We start from the raw sequence: 16,895 nt of genomic DNA, 5'->3' as shown, positions 1-16,895 counted from the left end.
TCTTATGTGACCCATATGAAATGTGTTTTATTTCAGTTTTCTAAAATATCTTCTGCTCTGAGCATCTATTCCAAACATTAAAAAAAAAAAAATCACAAAATAAAGCACTGCCCATAAATATACCACCTCAAACCATTCCTTCCTCAACAGCATTAGAGAACACAGAAGAAAAAGTTCTATAGAAAAGAAGGGGGGGAGGGGGAATACACCTGTTCCCATTGCTTGTATGCACATACACACCAGTCCACTGTGAAGAATATTATATTTGCATGAAGGGCACTATATAAATAATGAGGTATACAGCATTTCCTTAGGGACCTGCTATGCTGATGATGACATGGGACTGTTACTTCAATCCCATCTTATGGTTACTGTGTCCTCACTGGCTCTGGCAAAATAGACTACTTTCTTTTGGAAAATATGCATCTACAATTACCCCTACCTGTAGTGTGCAAAACTTATTGGGATCCTTCAGGTTGAAAGCCACTCTATAAAAGGCTTAAGATGGTGATGTTATTCATTCCACCTGCTGACAAATTTTTCCTTAAGTTCAAAGCCATTACTAGCCGTGGCTAACTTCATTTTAAACTTAAGCAGGACTTTGCCCCCATGAGCAGTTTGACAATCACACATTCTGTGTTGAATTTCTCAAATATTCCCCCCGCTTCCACATCTCCAGGTGCATTTACATCCCTTTGGCAAGAAATCCCAAACATTTTTCTATTTGGTTTTTCACAAAAATGGAAAAATAAATCCAGGTTTACAGAAAAAACAGACTGGAAACAAGGTCTTCAAGCCAACTCCAGATAATTAAAGCTGATGCTAAACTAATTAACTTCAAAGCCTGTTGGCAGTGTGTACAGTTTATATTTTGTCACTGGAGAAGTTTATAGGAGGGGGAACATTTAGAAATATAGAACCATGCCTCTCTCATTTCCTGCTGTGATAAACTTGTTAGTTACTCTTAGCGGGAAGGCTGGTGTAGACCACAGGCCTCTACCTTGCCCTGGTAACTCCTGGCAATTCAAAACACCCTCTTGCACACCACACATATCTAGCCGGGGGGAGCTTCAAGCAAGCAAACTTTTCTCCTGTCTGTGTGTAATATTTCTATACATTTAAGTGGAACAAATGGATGAGATTGGCTCCATGTTGGTTCTGGAAGTCAGCTATAAAGAGACACTTTGGGCTCAGTGCATCATCCCTATTGCCTTAGCTGATTGATAGCCTGGGAGTCTATGCATTATTTTATGTGTTTTAATCATGCATGTCCAAGCGAATGACTAGCCCCTTGCAAAGAGGGAGCACTAACATTCCAGGAGTGGATGAGGTTATTAAGCAAGATACACCCCACCCCAAATAGCATCAGCTAGCTCTTGGAATAATGCAGGTTTCACCCCCACACAGCTCTGATGATGCACCTCAGTCGTGACTGACAGGCCCATTTTCTACAGTGTTCATTGTTCCATCTTTTTAAAAGTGGTGGCAAATGTCAGTTATCAATAAACATGTTCTCTTTTGATTCTGTTGGATACATGCAATAAGAGTGTTTCTGCTTCCATCGAGATCAATGACTTCCACAGGAGCATGACTGGATCCAACACAGTGGTTGAGATTGTGTCTAACATTAGTAGAGGACAAAATATTCTAGACCCACTTGGGAAACTGCGAACATTGTAGTTCCTCCTGGAGCAAAACAAAACCAGAAGCTTAAGAACAAACATAATTGAACTTTATCCTCCAAACTACTGCAGGAAAGCACGTGTTTATGCCAACATTTTCAAAACTGTCCACTAGTTTTGTATGACTCAATTTTTGGGTAACTAGCTTGGGCCCGATTTTCAGAGGTGCCAAGCACTCGTTAATATTTTAGTTTGTATTACACTAGCACCTTGAGCCCCCAAATCAAGATTAGGGCCCCATTATGGCAGGCACTGGACACATACGTAACAGGAGACAATTGCTCCCCTGAAACATTTCCAGTCTAAATAACCAAGACAGTTCCTACTTATTTCAGCCGGAGTTCTGGGTGCTTAGCACTTCTTGGGCCTGACCTTCCAGTTCCAAGTTGGGCACTCACAATCTGAGGGATTCAAAATGAAAAGCCATCTTTGACTTGGGCTACATTGTCTGAAGCATCTAGGTCCCAAGTTTTCAGACAGAGCAATGTTTCCCCAACGCCAGGCCTAGGTGCTGGAACTAGGGGTGCTGCCGCACCCCCAGCTTGAAGTGGTTTCTACCATATACAGGGTTTACAGTTTGGTTCAATGGATCTCAGTACCCCCACCATAAAAATTGTTCCAGCACCCCTGACTCCAGCTGCATGTCCCGGAACTGGTACTTCAGGCTTTTTTAAATGGAGCTTACCAATAAGTCAGTCACTCACTCACTCTTTTTATATTTATATGTATTTGCTCTAACCCAGGATGGCATTTGGGCTGCTCTTCTGACATGAACCCTTGGGGTTTGGAGCAGTTTAAGCTCTATGCTAAGTTAGTTGACCTCCCATGGAATGGCAGGCAGGGGACACGTACAGCTATGCTCTTAATCTGGTAAACTGCTACAGTTGCACTAAAAGTTGGGCACAAATTTCTTGTTAGCAGAGGTAGCTCAGACATCTATAGTGTAGGAGGAAAACAGCAAATATAGCTGCTTCCTTTTCAGTCTCATGAAAACTATGGAGGGCAGGCACCACTGCACAACTCAGCCGTTAATGGCAATTTCAGTCTGTGGAGCACAGCCACAACAGTCCTGGGGATGCAGCTGCTCCACTTTTCGGGTCACAATTTGTGCATGTGCATGTTCTTAGGCACCAGTGCTGCAGCAATAGGGGAAGTAGTTCTTTTCTTGCCTACCTATTGTAGTGCTGCCATGCTCCATACAAACTGCAAGGAAGTTGATAAGTGGGAGAAGAGGGGAAATCTTATTAGATTATGCAAACTCATAGCTCAGACCCAAAACTCTGCTTCCCCTGGGGAAGTACTGAGCCTCTTTTGCTTCCAAAGTCCATCCTGAGAGCGCAGAGCAGAAAGCTTGTTAGTCTAGCAGTGCTGTTGAACCAGAGAGGGATCCATTAGACTCCAGATAGTTCCTGGTGTGGAGTGCGGTATAAGACTTATGAGTTACCTTTTCCCAGCATTTGAAACCACCTCTTATCCTGCATATCCTCAGGTCCCTAAACTGCAGCCTGGGACAGTTCCTACTTCTGGTTTTCAAAGCTATAGATAATATGCAATCTACATCCTCCACCCACCCTCCCTCCCTGCCACACAGTGCAGTAGCTGCGGTGTTTGTGGACAGCTCCAGCAATCAAAAAAAGTCCAGGTTGTGGGGGAGAAATCATGTAACAGGTTGTTTTCACATGGGATGTCATTTTGCATCTTTGGTGCTTTCTGTAAAATGTCATAGGAGCTTATATATTAAGAATATACTCTGGCCATTAGAGCAGGGGACTGGAGTCAGGATTCCTAGGTCCTATATCCAGCTATGCCCCATAGGTTTTGTTTACACTGCAAATTCTGTCATGCTGCTTTGTCCCCCCACTGTTTTAGAACAGGTTTCAATCTCTGGGAAATCAGACCAAGTTAGTTATACCATGTTAATGGAATGGTGCTCCAGCCTTCAGGCTTACAACACAATTCCTGTGGCAGGGTGTCATCCCAGAGCGAACTCCCTCATGGCCTGGGGTGGTCCTGTGGGCACCCTGTCTTAATTTCCTTTCTGGTTCTCCCAATAACTTAGTCACAGCCCAGAATACTTACAGTAACATTCCCCTTCCTGGGGTCTCATGTATTATGTTTTGTTATATAATTTCCTTTGTCCCTTCAGGCCCAATCCCTTCCCTCTTGTGGCTTCCAAATCACCCTTGTTCCAGGGCTTCAGTTTCCTGCTTCCTCTCCATTTTCCTCTGAGCCAGGGAGCTTTGTCAGTACCACTGCAGCCCTTGGCCTCTCTGCAGAACCTGTCCCACAGGTCACCTCCTGCCCTGATCCTTGGGCTCACAACTCTTCCCCTTGGTTAAGAGATTCCTTCATGGGGCTGTGCCATGATTCAGGCAGGCTGCCCCTGCTCACTAGTATCTCGGTTCCAGCCCTGCTCCACAGAGCATCCCTTGCTCCTTTGGCTCGCAAACGTCTTCCCTTTAGTTCCACAACCCTCCTTCTGAGGAATGGGCTGTAATTCAGGCAGGCTTCTGTAGCCCACCAATCTCTCTTCTAGTTCTGGGTTCCCCTCCCAGGGACCCTTCCTTCATACTCAATGCTCCCCTGAAATTCTCCTCTCCCCTCTGGGCAGTCACCTTATCGCTGGTTTTAATCGTGTTCAGGAGGTAGCTACCTGATTAACATCTCTCCCCCACCCTCCCAGTCCCTGGCCTTTCTGCTGCTCCGTTGAATGCCTGTTTCCTTAAAAGGGCCACAGCAGGGAACAGGAGTTGGCTGTTCCCAGTCCCCACTACTCCTTAAAGGGGGCAGAGCACCCTATTACAAATCTTTTAACATGAGTACAGTGTGATTTGGTCCCATCTATGCAGGAAAAAAAAATATATCCAGCTGCATTATAGCATGCTTGTGCCCCAAGACTGTTGTAGGGTAGATGAGAAGTGACCATGGGCAAGACATACCCAGGGAAGGTAGGATGTGTAACAGTATGTCTACACTGCAGCTGGAATTGTGCCTCCCAGCCTGGGTAGACAGACTCATACTAGCTTTGCTCAGGCTAGCACCCTAAAAATAGCAGTGTGGACGTTGGGGCATCGGGTCAGGTTATCTGCCCCAGTCTAAGTCTGGCCCCCAGGTCCAAGCTTGGGTGGCTACACTGCTATTTTTAAGTGTACTAGCTCAAGGGAAGCCAGCATGAATCTGTCCACCTGGGCTGGGAAGCACACTCCCAGCTGCAGTGTAGACAGAACCTCTGTGTCTAAGTTTAGACTTTTATGATATGGGGATTATAGTTGGGTCACACCTGGTGTGAAGTTCATTCAGGGTTTACAAAGCACTTTGAGACTGAGTCTTGCACTGCAGGAGCCGCAGAGCATTGCCTTTATTAAAAGGTTCAAACCCACACAACTCAAATCCTCACGCTTTTTAAACAATGTTCACTGGGGAAAGGAGTTTCCCTCTTCCAAGGAAACCAGACACTGTGCATGTAAGCCCCAGCCCCATGTTAAAAGGACCATGGTGATTCTGTAGTAACAGACATTATGTCATGCCCAGTAATCACAGCACAAGGAGGCTGCCAATGGTGCTTCAGGCTAAATGTAGACCTGCTGACCATATATCTTCATTTAGCAACCTCGCTTCTCCTGAACAGAATTACTTCACATTGCTAGAGGAGTGAAAATTGCTATCGCTCCTTTCCCCTTCCGACGGCATGATAAAGATGTGATTGCTAAATGAGGGTGGCTTCTGAATGAAGATTTAACATACTTGGAACAAAATGCATGCACATTACACCAAAATAACACATGCTAGATGGGACAGACCACCACACCCAGGAGGTATGTGGGTTACATGATCATTTCTCTGAGGTCACTGAGGAGACAATCAAACATGACAGTGGTTTCTGGGATGTGACATTTCCATACCAGAGACATGATTCAACTATAAAAGGGCAACCTCCTTTCCGCCCTGTACATCCCCCTCAGCTGCCAGGCACTCTCCTTTCAATGCAGGTCATCCAAGAGGATGCTCTGAACTGTGTCGAAGGCCAGCAAGGTTCAATGAGACCACCTCTAAGCCTGTCCGTCTGGTACAATGGCATGGAAGTTTTCGTAGATGCCAAGACCGGAAGGATCCACTGTGATAAACTAGTCTAATCTCCTGTATAGCACAGGCCAAAGAACTTCCCCCCCAAAAAATTCCTGGAGCAGATCTGTTAGAAAAACATCCAATCTTGCTTTGTAAATGGCCAGCAATGAAGAATCCACCACAACCCTGGGTAAATTGTTCCAATGGTTAATTACCCTCACTGTTAAAAATGTACATCTTATCTCCAGTCTGAATTCGTCTAGTTTCATCTTCATGTTATACCCCTCTCTGCTAGATTGACAAGGCTATTATCAAATATTTGTTCCCCATGTAGGTAGACTATAATCAAATCACCCCTTAACACTCTTTGGTAAACTAAATAGACTTAAGGAGCTCAGTGTATCCTATAAGTCGTTTTCTAATCCTTGATATTCTCATAGCTCTTCTCTAAACCCTCTCCAATTTATCAACATCTCTTTTGAATTGTGGACACCAGCACTGGATGTGGAATTGCAGCAGGAGTCACACCCGTGACAAACACAGAGGTAAAATAATCTCTTTACTCCTACTCAAGACTCCCATTTATGCATCCAAAGATTGCATAATTCCTTTCAGCCACAGCATTGTATTGTGAGCTCATCTTCATCTGATTATCCACCATGATCCCCAAATCTTTGTCAGACTCACTGCTTCCCATGATCAAATCTCCCATCCTGTAAGTATGGGTACATTCTTTTGTTCTCAGATGTATAAATATATTAAAACACATTGTTTACTTGCACCCATCTTACCAAGCAGTCCAGACCTCTCTCTCCGAGTGACCTGCCCTCTTCCTTATTTACCACTCCCCCAATTTGTGCGTCATCTGAAAACTTTATCAGTGATGATTTTGTTTTCTTCCAGGGCATTGATAAAATTATTAAATATCAGAGCCAAGAACCACTCCCTGTGTGAGCCCACTAGAAACACATTCACCTAACAATGATTGCTCATTTACAATTACAGTTTGACACCTGTCAGTTAGCCAGCTTTTAATCCATTTAATGAGTGCTATGTTAATTTTATATTGTTCACAGGGGCAGGGGTGGCATTAATTGGCCTGGTCCTTTCGCTCAAGAAATTGAAGCCCAGGCACTAAGACTGGAGAGTGGAATAGGCCAGTTTTACATCTGTAATGAAGCTTTCAGAGCTGGCATTGCCAGCTCAGGGACAGGGATGAGAGAGCTCCCCCAATGGAGAATCAGATGGATACATGATGGAAATCTGTTATAACAGCTTGGGGGCTGGAGAGGGTCAGGTACTTGTTTTCTGGGCTAACTCCTGGTTTGGATGGAAAGCCAAACTGGAATACATTCATGTGATGGAGCTCTGTGGCTAGTCATTTCCTCCTCCCCTAGGAGCTGCCATATCACATGGGAGTCTCTATATACAAGGGGGCAGCCTGGGACATATTAATGCTAAAGATCAGCTGATTCTTCATGAAAAAAGCTTCCATAAAATGTTTAGCCTGGAAGCACTTGAGTTCCTATCTTGTACATATTCTGTACTTCTACAAAGAGTGTGGTCTAGGGGTAACAGCCAGCGACCAGGAATCAGGACAGAACCGCTAGATTTAATTCTTCCACTGAGTTTTAGTGTGGTCTTGAACAAGTACGTCACTCAGGCCAAAGTTTTTATGAGCATCCACTACACTGGGGCATTCAGTCGGATTTTCAGAAACACTGGGTTCTTTGTGACTTCAGAGTTGTAGGTGCTCAGCACCTCCAAAAAAAAAAAATCAAGCCCCATCTGTCGCAAGTTGGACACCCCTAAGCTGAGGCACCCGAAAGTCATGGAAACCTGAAAAACTAAATGGAACTTAGGAGCCTAAGGGCCAGAGAGCCTCAAAAGGTATCTAAGTGCTTGTAAAAGAGTGACTCACCAGCTGATGAGACCCATCACGCCTGGGCACAGTCTTGCACAACCTTCCCTTCAATCACTGCCTTCTGAGGGCCATTCAGGCCCTGTAGTGGTCAGGTTCTTTTAGTGATTCAGCCCTTCAGACTAGTCACATGTAGTCAGTAGGATTAGTATCCCAAAGTCCACCACAGTACTAGTCATCAGTACAGCATCTTCCACCCCTCCTGGGCTCTTCTTCAACCCTGCTCTTCTTTCAGGGTAGCTGGTTCTCAGGCTTCTCCCCAGCAGAACTCAAGAAAATCTCAAACCAGCCCAAACTACTAAAGCCACCGTGGGCTTGAGCTTTTAGCCCTTCTGGGTTCTCCCCAGCTCTCTTTTCCTCTTCCAGAACACCAGCCCTTAGAATTACTTCCCAGGAGCCTCACCCCTAATGTCAGGGCCACCACAGGACAAGCTGTGCTTCTGGAGCTTCCTTATGGTTCCTTTTCCAGCAACAGAAAAGAGGGACCTAAATTTCTTCTGAATCTCTTCCTATCTTTCTGACCTCACTCCTTTATGAAGACCATCCAGCTGGTTCTGATAACTACTTGGCCCTAACACATCCTCCAGGTACAACCAACTAGACTAACTGAGCTCTGAAGCTTCTGTTAATCTTTTGTTAACCAATGTGGGGTTTATGCACCCATCATAGTAACTCCCATTCAATGAGACTTAGGTGCCTAAATACCTTTGAGGATCTAGGCTTAAGTCACTTTTGAAAATGGGAGTTTGACCCCTTAGGCACTTGCACATTTTATTCTTAAAATTAGGGTAGAGATAGTCTATCTACTCAGCAAAATGGGTATATACTGCCTTCAAAGTGGTGTGTAAATATTCATTCATTAATGTTCATGAAGTGCCTGGATGGAAAGCACTGGAGAATTTCCCAGGATTATTAGCTCCTTCTCTTATGCTTTATTACCAAGGACATTTGCATGGAAACAGGATCTTCATTTCTCTGCCTTTGCCATTTTTTCTGTTTCTCCTTTTTCTATATGCATCTGTGGCTCTTTAAGGAGTATCTTCTCCACCAACCCTTATTCCTGATATATGGTGTAAGTAACTCCCATTACTGTCTTCAGAAGTTATGTATGTTCATGGGAGGTGGATGAAAGTAATCCCCCTCTGATGTTTGGAAACAGCACACAACACAACAGCTTCTAAGCATATTCCACGTAACCCCCTATCACTAGAGCTCCTTCCCTAGGGCATCCCCTAGGCTCTAGGCAGGGCCCCAGCACTCACCCAGGCTGCTGCACTGTGATGGTCATTTGGTTTTCCCACTCCACTTCCAATCCTAAGAGGCTCAGCCCTCTGGCTAGGCCCTAGGTAGTCCACCCCTTCCCTGAAGGTCAGTGAATAGATAAAGGGAAATCAACATAAATGAATCATCCCGAAGTTGGGTTAGGCTCTCCTCCCTCAGAAGAGCACTCATCAGTCTATGGCTGTAAATTGAATCCACACATAGTAGAGAGGAACAGTCCCCTCTCAAAGTGAGTCAGGATCAGACTCTTCCTTCCTTCAAGGAGGGAACTATCAAGCAGTAGTGAACCAAGGAGCAGCCCTCTCTTCAGGTGCTGAAGGCCAGCTCTCCTGCCTGGTTTGCTATGAACCAAGCTGGGTTTCTCCCTCTTAAGCTCCTCCCTCCAATTCCAACATCACTCAAAGGTGTGATGGGTCAGGGCCACCTGAGCTCATGTTAGCTTGTTAACCCTGTGGTGTGATGAGGCAGGGCCACTTGAGCTCATGTGGACTTGTTAACCCTGTGTTGCCCAGTGTGGCATTGGTATACCCCATCACACATCCCCTTCTGTCCTCATGAGCCTACAATATTTGAGACAATGAGCTAAAGGGCCTGGCTTCTCCAGCCTTTATAGACAAACTTACTTAAACCAGATCCACTTGCAATCCCCTCTTTTGTTGGGATTAAAACAAAAACAGATGCAGCTGAACAAATCAGCAGTAGGTACAAGACCAAGAATGAATAGAATAAGGGATTAGGCTGCCATACAGTGAAGCTAAAGAAATCCAGCCTGGGGGGTTCTTCTGAGGGCACCATTAACCACATGAGCAGATCTGGGTACAGTGGAATGCTGTTAAAACCACAGGAAAGAATTCTCTGCCAGGGTACTGTCACTTATTCACCTTCTTAAATAAGGCAGAGATGTTTTTCCCCTGGTCCCTTCTCTGTCCCCATGCAGACCTGAACTCTGGCTTTTCTTTTAGACCTCAGTTTGAACATGTTGAATCTGAACTTTCCTGGTTTACCTTTCCTGCGCCCCATCCAGAGGAGCAGTCATATATGTTACTACACTGCGGCAGGCTGGATAATTGTGAACCAGTTTTATAAGGATGCATAGGTGCTTTAGGATGTAAGGTAGATGGGCTAGAGAGTCTGAACAACACATGCTCTAGGAGCCTCATAAAGCTCTAAAACCAGGATTAAGCAGTGCTGTCTGGTGTCTAAGCACAAGAAGATAAAATGTTAATAATAGGACAAATCCTGAAGACTTAATTTAGTTCACTTCAATGAGAGCATGGATGGAGTAAGGGCTTCAAGACGTAGCCTAATCCACAATACCTTTCTCCTGAAGGATCCCAACTACATTACAGACCAGGCCGCAGATACATCCAACACCAGAGATGTATAGATCACCCACCTCCCCCCTGGAAGGCAGCCACTTCCTTGGTGAAATATGGCAGCCACCACACAGCCGTTCTCAGAAGGGAGGATAGTGAGACTAACTCTGGCTACATCTGCAGGATAGAATTATTACCCAGAGCAAGTTATGGTTATCTGAACCACAAGGAAATCATCTGTGGACTCACAGTCCCAGAGTTTCCTGGGACAGTGGGAAAAGGGTACAGGTTCCGCCATCAGTTACACGGGTGTGAATCCATTGAGTACAGTGGAGCTGCTCTGGTTTTACACTACTGTAAGAGCAAATCTGGCCCGTTTCCTGTTGGGATGTTTCCCAGTCACTCCAGGCGCGACCCTCTCTTAGTGGTGCAGAAGGAAGAAGGTTTCCAAAGTTGATACTCCTTGGGGGTGGGAGGAGAGACCAGCTGCCCCCACCATGGGTGCATGGAAATGCTGAAGAGTCAGGAACATGACAGGATATTTAAGGCCAAAGCGCCCCCTCTCCTGGCTGAGTATTGATAGCACTGTCACTCCGAGCAGCCAGCATCACCTCCAGCTTCACTTTTTGATTAATGTTCTTCCAAACTTTCCTTGGCTCCCCGCGCTCCCACTTTCTGTCACACTTCTCATTACGGATGTATCTTTGCATCAAGGAAAGCGGGAGGAAAAATTGTTCTTTCAGGGTGACAGCTGAGCGAGGGCTATATTATTAAAGGTACCAATCATAGGTGCCGAGCTATCATCGCACGATGAATGCACTTGTCAGGAGACCGAGGCAGCCGGGGGAGAGAGGGAGGGAGGTGGCGGGACACCAGCACTCGCTTTCTCTTTTTTTTTCTCCTCTCCTCACCCCCACTCTCTCGCTTTCTCTCTCTCTCCTTTAACGTTGGCCACCTCTGCTTGCCTGAACTTGGACCTTCAGCGGCGACAATTTCTCTGGCCTCGACAGCACGATTAATTTCTCCTGCCCTCTGCGGGGCCTCTGAGTGCTGTGGAAGTCCAGCTGGCCTGCTGCTGATAAGATGTACCTTTTGATTTGTTTTGTCTTTGATTGCCTTTTCTGTCACCTACAATGGCTGGCCGCCTAGAGACCTCCACATTGCCTGACTGACGGATCTATTTATCTATAGGCTGCTCCCCAGCTTCTCCTCCCCCCCCCCACTCCCCCCTTTTGCAAACCACCACCTTGTACCACTGAAGTCCCAGCCTAATAGAAGCCGTGAAGGCTCATCCACCATAAAATACATCTGCCATCCTCCTTCTCTCCAAGATAAAAGCCTGTCAGTGTTACTTTCCAATTCCAGGCAGCTTGATTAATGGTGAAAAGCCACTGCAAGATCGACTTCTGGTTTTTACAAGCGCTGTCAGTCGGCCCAGGGTTATGCGAAACACACACTCGTACAAAACAAAACAAAATGAGAAACGGTTGGGTAGGGAGGAGGGGGGCAAGTGTAACCAAATCATATTAGGCTCAAGACTAAATAAAATAGGAACCTGGAGCCATCAAATTGCTGTCACCCGGGTGCAGAAATACGTGCTGCGGCTCATTGTACCAAGGCAAATTATGGCAATAATAAATCATTGTTGAAGGAAGATTGTTGATAATTTTTTTTTTTGGATGGTGGCATTCAATAGGGGCACTGGGACACCTGCCACTGGGCTCGGAGCAAGAGCTGGAGCACGTTATTACTCTGTCATTCACACCACCACCCCCCCTGTAGGAATCACAGGGAGTGGGACTAGAATAAAAAAAGTCTGGAGAGAGAGACATTCAGAATTATTTGATTAAATAGTGAAAGTGTTCTGAACCGAAAAAGGGGCCGATGAAAAGAATCTCAGCATCGTTTGCAATATTTATTTTTAATTAATAATATTTTATAGCCATACTGTGTCTTCCATCTCAGTATTGCTTCACGAAACACAGGGATCACATCACCAGCCACTGTAATGTAGCTAAGTCTGGAGCGGAGCGTAGCAACAGTTTAACAGGGCACAGCAATGCTGCACAACAGTTTAGAAAAGGAAGTGAAGAACCCTATCTCCATCTGAAACCACAGGGGGATTTAGAGAGGAAGAATGAAATTATCTAGACTGGAATTTCAGCAGGATATCCATGCTGCTGCGATCCACCCTCTTAGAACAAGTGACATAGGTGCTTTAACAGCCACAAGTGATCAGGGCTCTGGTTTTGTATCTTAGGTGAAAGATGGCACCTCCAGCAATATAGTCCCCTGACCAACATGCTGGGGCCTTGGTTCAGTTCTGACACAGAGGGAAGAGTGAACTCTACTAAACCACTTACTGAGGCACCTAGAGCTTTGTTGGAAGTCTCCTTTCCAAGTGTTGACCAAGCCAAACCTACTTAGCTTATGAGATCTAACTGCATCACACTCAAAGGTGGAATGACTGTAAACCACCTACCACCTCTTCTATCCCCTCCAACGCTCAGTATTCAAAACATTAAAAGGGGCTTCTCCTAGGCCAGAAATAGTCAAACATGGACTGAAGAGCTAACAAATGCGACCAGTGGCTACCCTCTCCTAGTAACCAGAGTGAGGAGAAAGCTGGTCAATTACAGATTTTATTGCTGGTGACCTAGCACAGTCAAAGGCTATTTCTGTGCAAGTGTCAAGGATAATAAAAGAACCAAAAAATTAAGGGTGGTTCTCAGGAACCTAGCAAGTTGTCAGTTCAGCTCCCAGGGGAGCCCGGACCAGGGACCACGCTAATCTATCTGCTGTATTGGCATAGTCCTGGAGACAGAATGCCACGGTCACAATGCTTTATGCTGTATCTACTATCAGGTGGCAAAATGCCAGCGTGGACTTGTCCAAGAATTAGCTCACTCCCTCAGTCTCTGGCTAGGCGCAACTCATGTGTATTCCATGTGTTACTACAGCCACAATGGATCTCTTCTCGGCCATAGGCAACAGCTCTGCAAGTTGAGCCCAAGGGAATCCTCCCACCCAATGAGCTGGACATTGCTCTTTGCAGATCTCACAGGCCTAGATTCCGTTGTCTCTTCCACTCATGCAGCCCCATCGACTTCAGGGGAGTTGCCCACAACAGGATTTGCCCTGTAGAATCATCAAAGCCAAACATACATTCTGCTCCATGTCTCAGTTCCTGGGGGCTACATGCTGCCAGGAAGGAGCACCATCCAGGAGAGTGGACTTGGCAGTCTGGCAGGAGTGCGGAGGTTCTCAAAATGGGAAGGTCATTGTGAGGCTCCATGTGTCTAGAACCCAGGCCTGCTGAGCTGTCACCCAGCAGCAGCTGTAACCAGCCTGCACTCCACTGCCCATGCCTTGCTGTGGCCACCAGACCATGAGAAGTCACACCTCAAGGGGTCTGACAGGCAGCAGCCTCATGGCTCCTGATTGGCTCCCCACCCTATATAAAACTAAGGGGCATTCCAGGAACTGTCCAGGCAACAGTATGGATCTCCTGTAGCTGCCATGACCATTCCTGGCTTGATTTGGACTTCACCTTCTGATTCTGACCCTCTGGCCTGGATCCTGACTACAAACTCCTCTGCTACTCCCAAGCCTCAGGTTTGCCCCTGCTCTGACCCTTGGTCCCGACTGCCCTTGTTGAGATCCTGACAGTCATCATACCTCTCTCAGGCTGTTGTGCACTGTGTGAGTAGCATGTTGGTCTTGCTCTTCAATATGGGTGTGAAGGAGATAAAGCAGAGAAGACCTACAATGAAGAAACACAAGGAAGTTATTCTGGGCTTGCCCACCCATAGTCTTTCCTCAGTTATCCTCACTTCATTACAATGGTGCTGAAGATATGGAAGAGAATGGAGGGCTTGGTGTGACGAAGCAGGACTGTTAACGTTTCCTCTGAATATTGTGGGGGTGCCTCAGTTTCTCCTATGCAGTTCTTAAGTATCGAGGTGGTGGGATAAGGGTGTATGATCGTTGCAGAGCCTTAGGGGGCAGGTGTGTGCAGGGGTCTGGACACAGAGAATGGCCAACACCCTGTTTCCTGGCAACTGATGGCCTGGCCCTTCCCCCCCTGCAAGGTGAGAGCTAAAGGGTTGGAGAACAAAGGAATCAGGTGCCCTCCTGGCCCGGGAAAGGGACAAAGCCCAGAGGAGGAGGGGCTGGAGAGAGTCAGTTTGGGGCGGGCTGGGGATATGGAATGAAGTGCAGACGTGGTTGTCTGGCTCACTGCCCCCCAAAATGGACCCAGCTGAGGGGTCCTGTTCTCTGCACCTACAAGCTCTGTGTTAGACCATGTTCCTGTCGTCTAAGAAACCATCTGTTTTACTGGTTGGCTGAGAGTCACGTCTGACGCGTAGTTGGGGTGCAGGACCCTCTGGCTTCCCCAGGAGCCCCGCCTGAGCGGACTCGCTATGGGAAGCGCACCGAGGGGCAGAGGATGCTGAATGCTCCGAGGTCAGACCCAGGAAGGTGGAAGTTGTGTGAGCTGTGTGTCCTGAAGACAGTCTGCTCGCAGAAAGGAGACTTCCCCAGAGTCCTGACTGGCTTTGTAGGGAGCAGTTCCAGAGCATCGCCCAGGGATTCCTTGACACATGGGAAGAAGGTAAATGGAAGGAGAGAGTGAGAGAACAGTGAATTTAAGTTGTAGGGGGTAGAGTTAAGAGAATGCAGGTAGCTAATGAGAAAAGGGAGAGATGGGGTGGGGAAGGAGGGGTTGAAGAAAGATTCAGATGGAAGGAGAGAATACAGGAAAGGGGAAAGAAAATCTAGAGAACACAGAAGAAAGAGGGAGAGGAGGGAACTAGGTTAACAAAAGGGAAGGCGTGGGGGAAACCAAAGGGAAGTAATGACAGTGTATTGGACATGATACCACAAAGGAGCAAGCAACTAGTGTGGAGAGAAAACAGAACAGGAATATTTCAAACATGATTGAATATTACAGGAAATCCAAGAGGGGAAGAGACACAGGAGGTAAAGGAAAGATGGGATGGAGAAGAGGGCAAGAGAAGGAACAACATTGCTAAGGAAGACACAGCTGATATTCTTTCCTAGAAAGTTCGAGGCCCGTAAAACACAGTGAAGTGTTTGACTAGGAGACAATCAAGAAAGAGAGCAGATGGAGGCTGCTCGTGGAGCTATGCGTTAGATCTACATTCATTTTACAGATCTGCACACACACACACACACACACGCTTACCAACCCATTTCGGAAACGTGCACATAGGGCCCCAATCCCTGCACTCTCTGCTATCATTTTACAGTTGGCTTCAGCTGCTTTGTATCCTGCAATAATCCCAACTGGTGAAAACACTGTGACAGTTACTCTGAATGCCTTTTACATTTTATATTCATGGCTGTGACATCATGAATCCAGCCTGCTGGGATACAGGGACACTCACTAGCTGGCAATGCGGGGGAGGGGTGGTCTCGCTACTCTGTAGACCAGACAGTACATACAGAAACCTTGACATAATGTCCCCATTGTCAGAGAACGCCTTGATCTTCCTGATTCACATACCAACGATGAGAGAGTCTCAGCAACAGCCATCCAACTGGGACCGTGCCGTACCCTGAAGCCTGCACAGATGTAAAGGAGCTTAAATGAGAAATGACAGAGGAGTCCAGTGGAGCAAGGGAGAACAGAAATGAGAGGAAGGAGCCAGAGGGCCAACAAAAGGGAGCAGGGCAAAGCCACCACTGCATGTGTTCTCCATGCAGAGGAAATAATCAGAGTCAGCCCCTTCCGGAGCAGGAGCACAAGCAATTTTTCATTGGGGGGAAAATTAACAAATTCCACACATAAGGGGGTGGAGAAGAGCAGCTTGGGACCACCGGCCTGCAGAGATCCCACAGGGAAAAGTTCCCCAATCCCTTCTTCTTTTCTCCAGTCCCATGCACTAGAAGCTAGTCATGGATCCAAATTTCACATCCTCTCTGAAGCTCAGGGTTGCTTGGATCCAGAACATGATTCACATTTTCCCAGATTCAGCCTGAAATACTCACTTGAAGGTTTTTAACTCTCTTGGGTGTGTGCAGCCAGAGCTCCTACATCCAGGTGGAGAAGGGAAGCATTTCACTATAAACTTGTGGTGTCAGAGCTGAGCTCAGAACCCGCTGAGCCTCTCACTTGGCTACCTCCAACTCCAGGGTGCGAATGTGACACAATCACCCTTGCAGCGCTGGAATTTAGCATGCAATCAGGGCCATGAGACTATCCTCTGCAAAACTAAAACTCAGGGGCAAATTCATCCCACGGGTAAGCTATGAATTTGATGCTGACAGCTTGTAGTATATGGCCCCACGTCTTTCTCCCAGTGGTTTCAATGAGAGCAGGAGCAGGCCTGCACCACAGTCACACAAAGGACAGAAAAAGGTGATGCTGGTGTTTCCACCACATCTACACAGGCTCCTCTAGTAAGGTTTCTGCTAAGTGCAGTTCATTCCTAGATGAAGCTGCTTTGCAGTGTCACTGAAACCACAAACTTACTGTCTGGAGCATTAGAAATAGAAACAATAACAAACACCTGACCAGTGGCTCTTTTGTCTAATCCCTTATCAAAAGCAATACTAGCATCAACCATCCATAACATTTTTAGTTGGCATTATTGGAACCTGCAG

General features: G+C 46.5%; 1 long non-coding RNA gene across 1 annotated transcript in view; it reads right to left on the bottom strand.

Moving 5' to 3' along the window:
• LOC142072684 (uncharacterized) overlaps positions 1-14,551 on the bottom strand; it is a 32,802-nt gene extending 18,251 nt beyond the window's left edge. Inside the window, exon 1 of the long non-coding RNA XR_012669204.1 lies at positions 13,944-14,551. This is a non-coding gene — a long non-coding RNA (uncharacterized LOC142072684). The remainder of the gene's footprint in view (positions 1-13,943) is intronic.
• Between the last annotated feature and the right edge of the window lie 2,344 nt (positions 14,552-16,895).

Source organism: Caretta caretta, chromosome 7, assembly GCF_965140235.1.
Source record: "Caretta caretta isolate rCarCar2 chromosome 7, rCarCar1.hap1, whole genome shotgun sequence".
NCBI lineage: Eukaryota > Metazoa > Chordata > Testudines > Cheloniidae > Caretta > Caretta caretta.
Note: the sequence above shows the minus strand (reverse complement) of the source record. Positions and strands in the feature narration are given on the sequence as shown.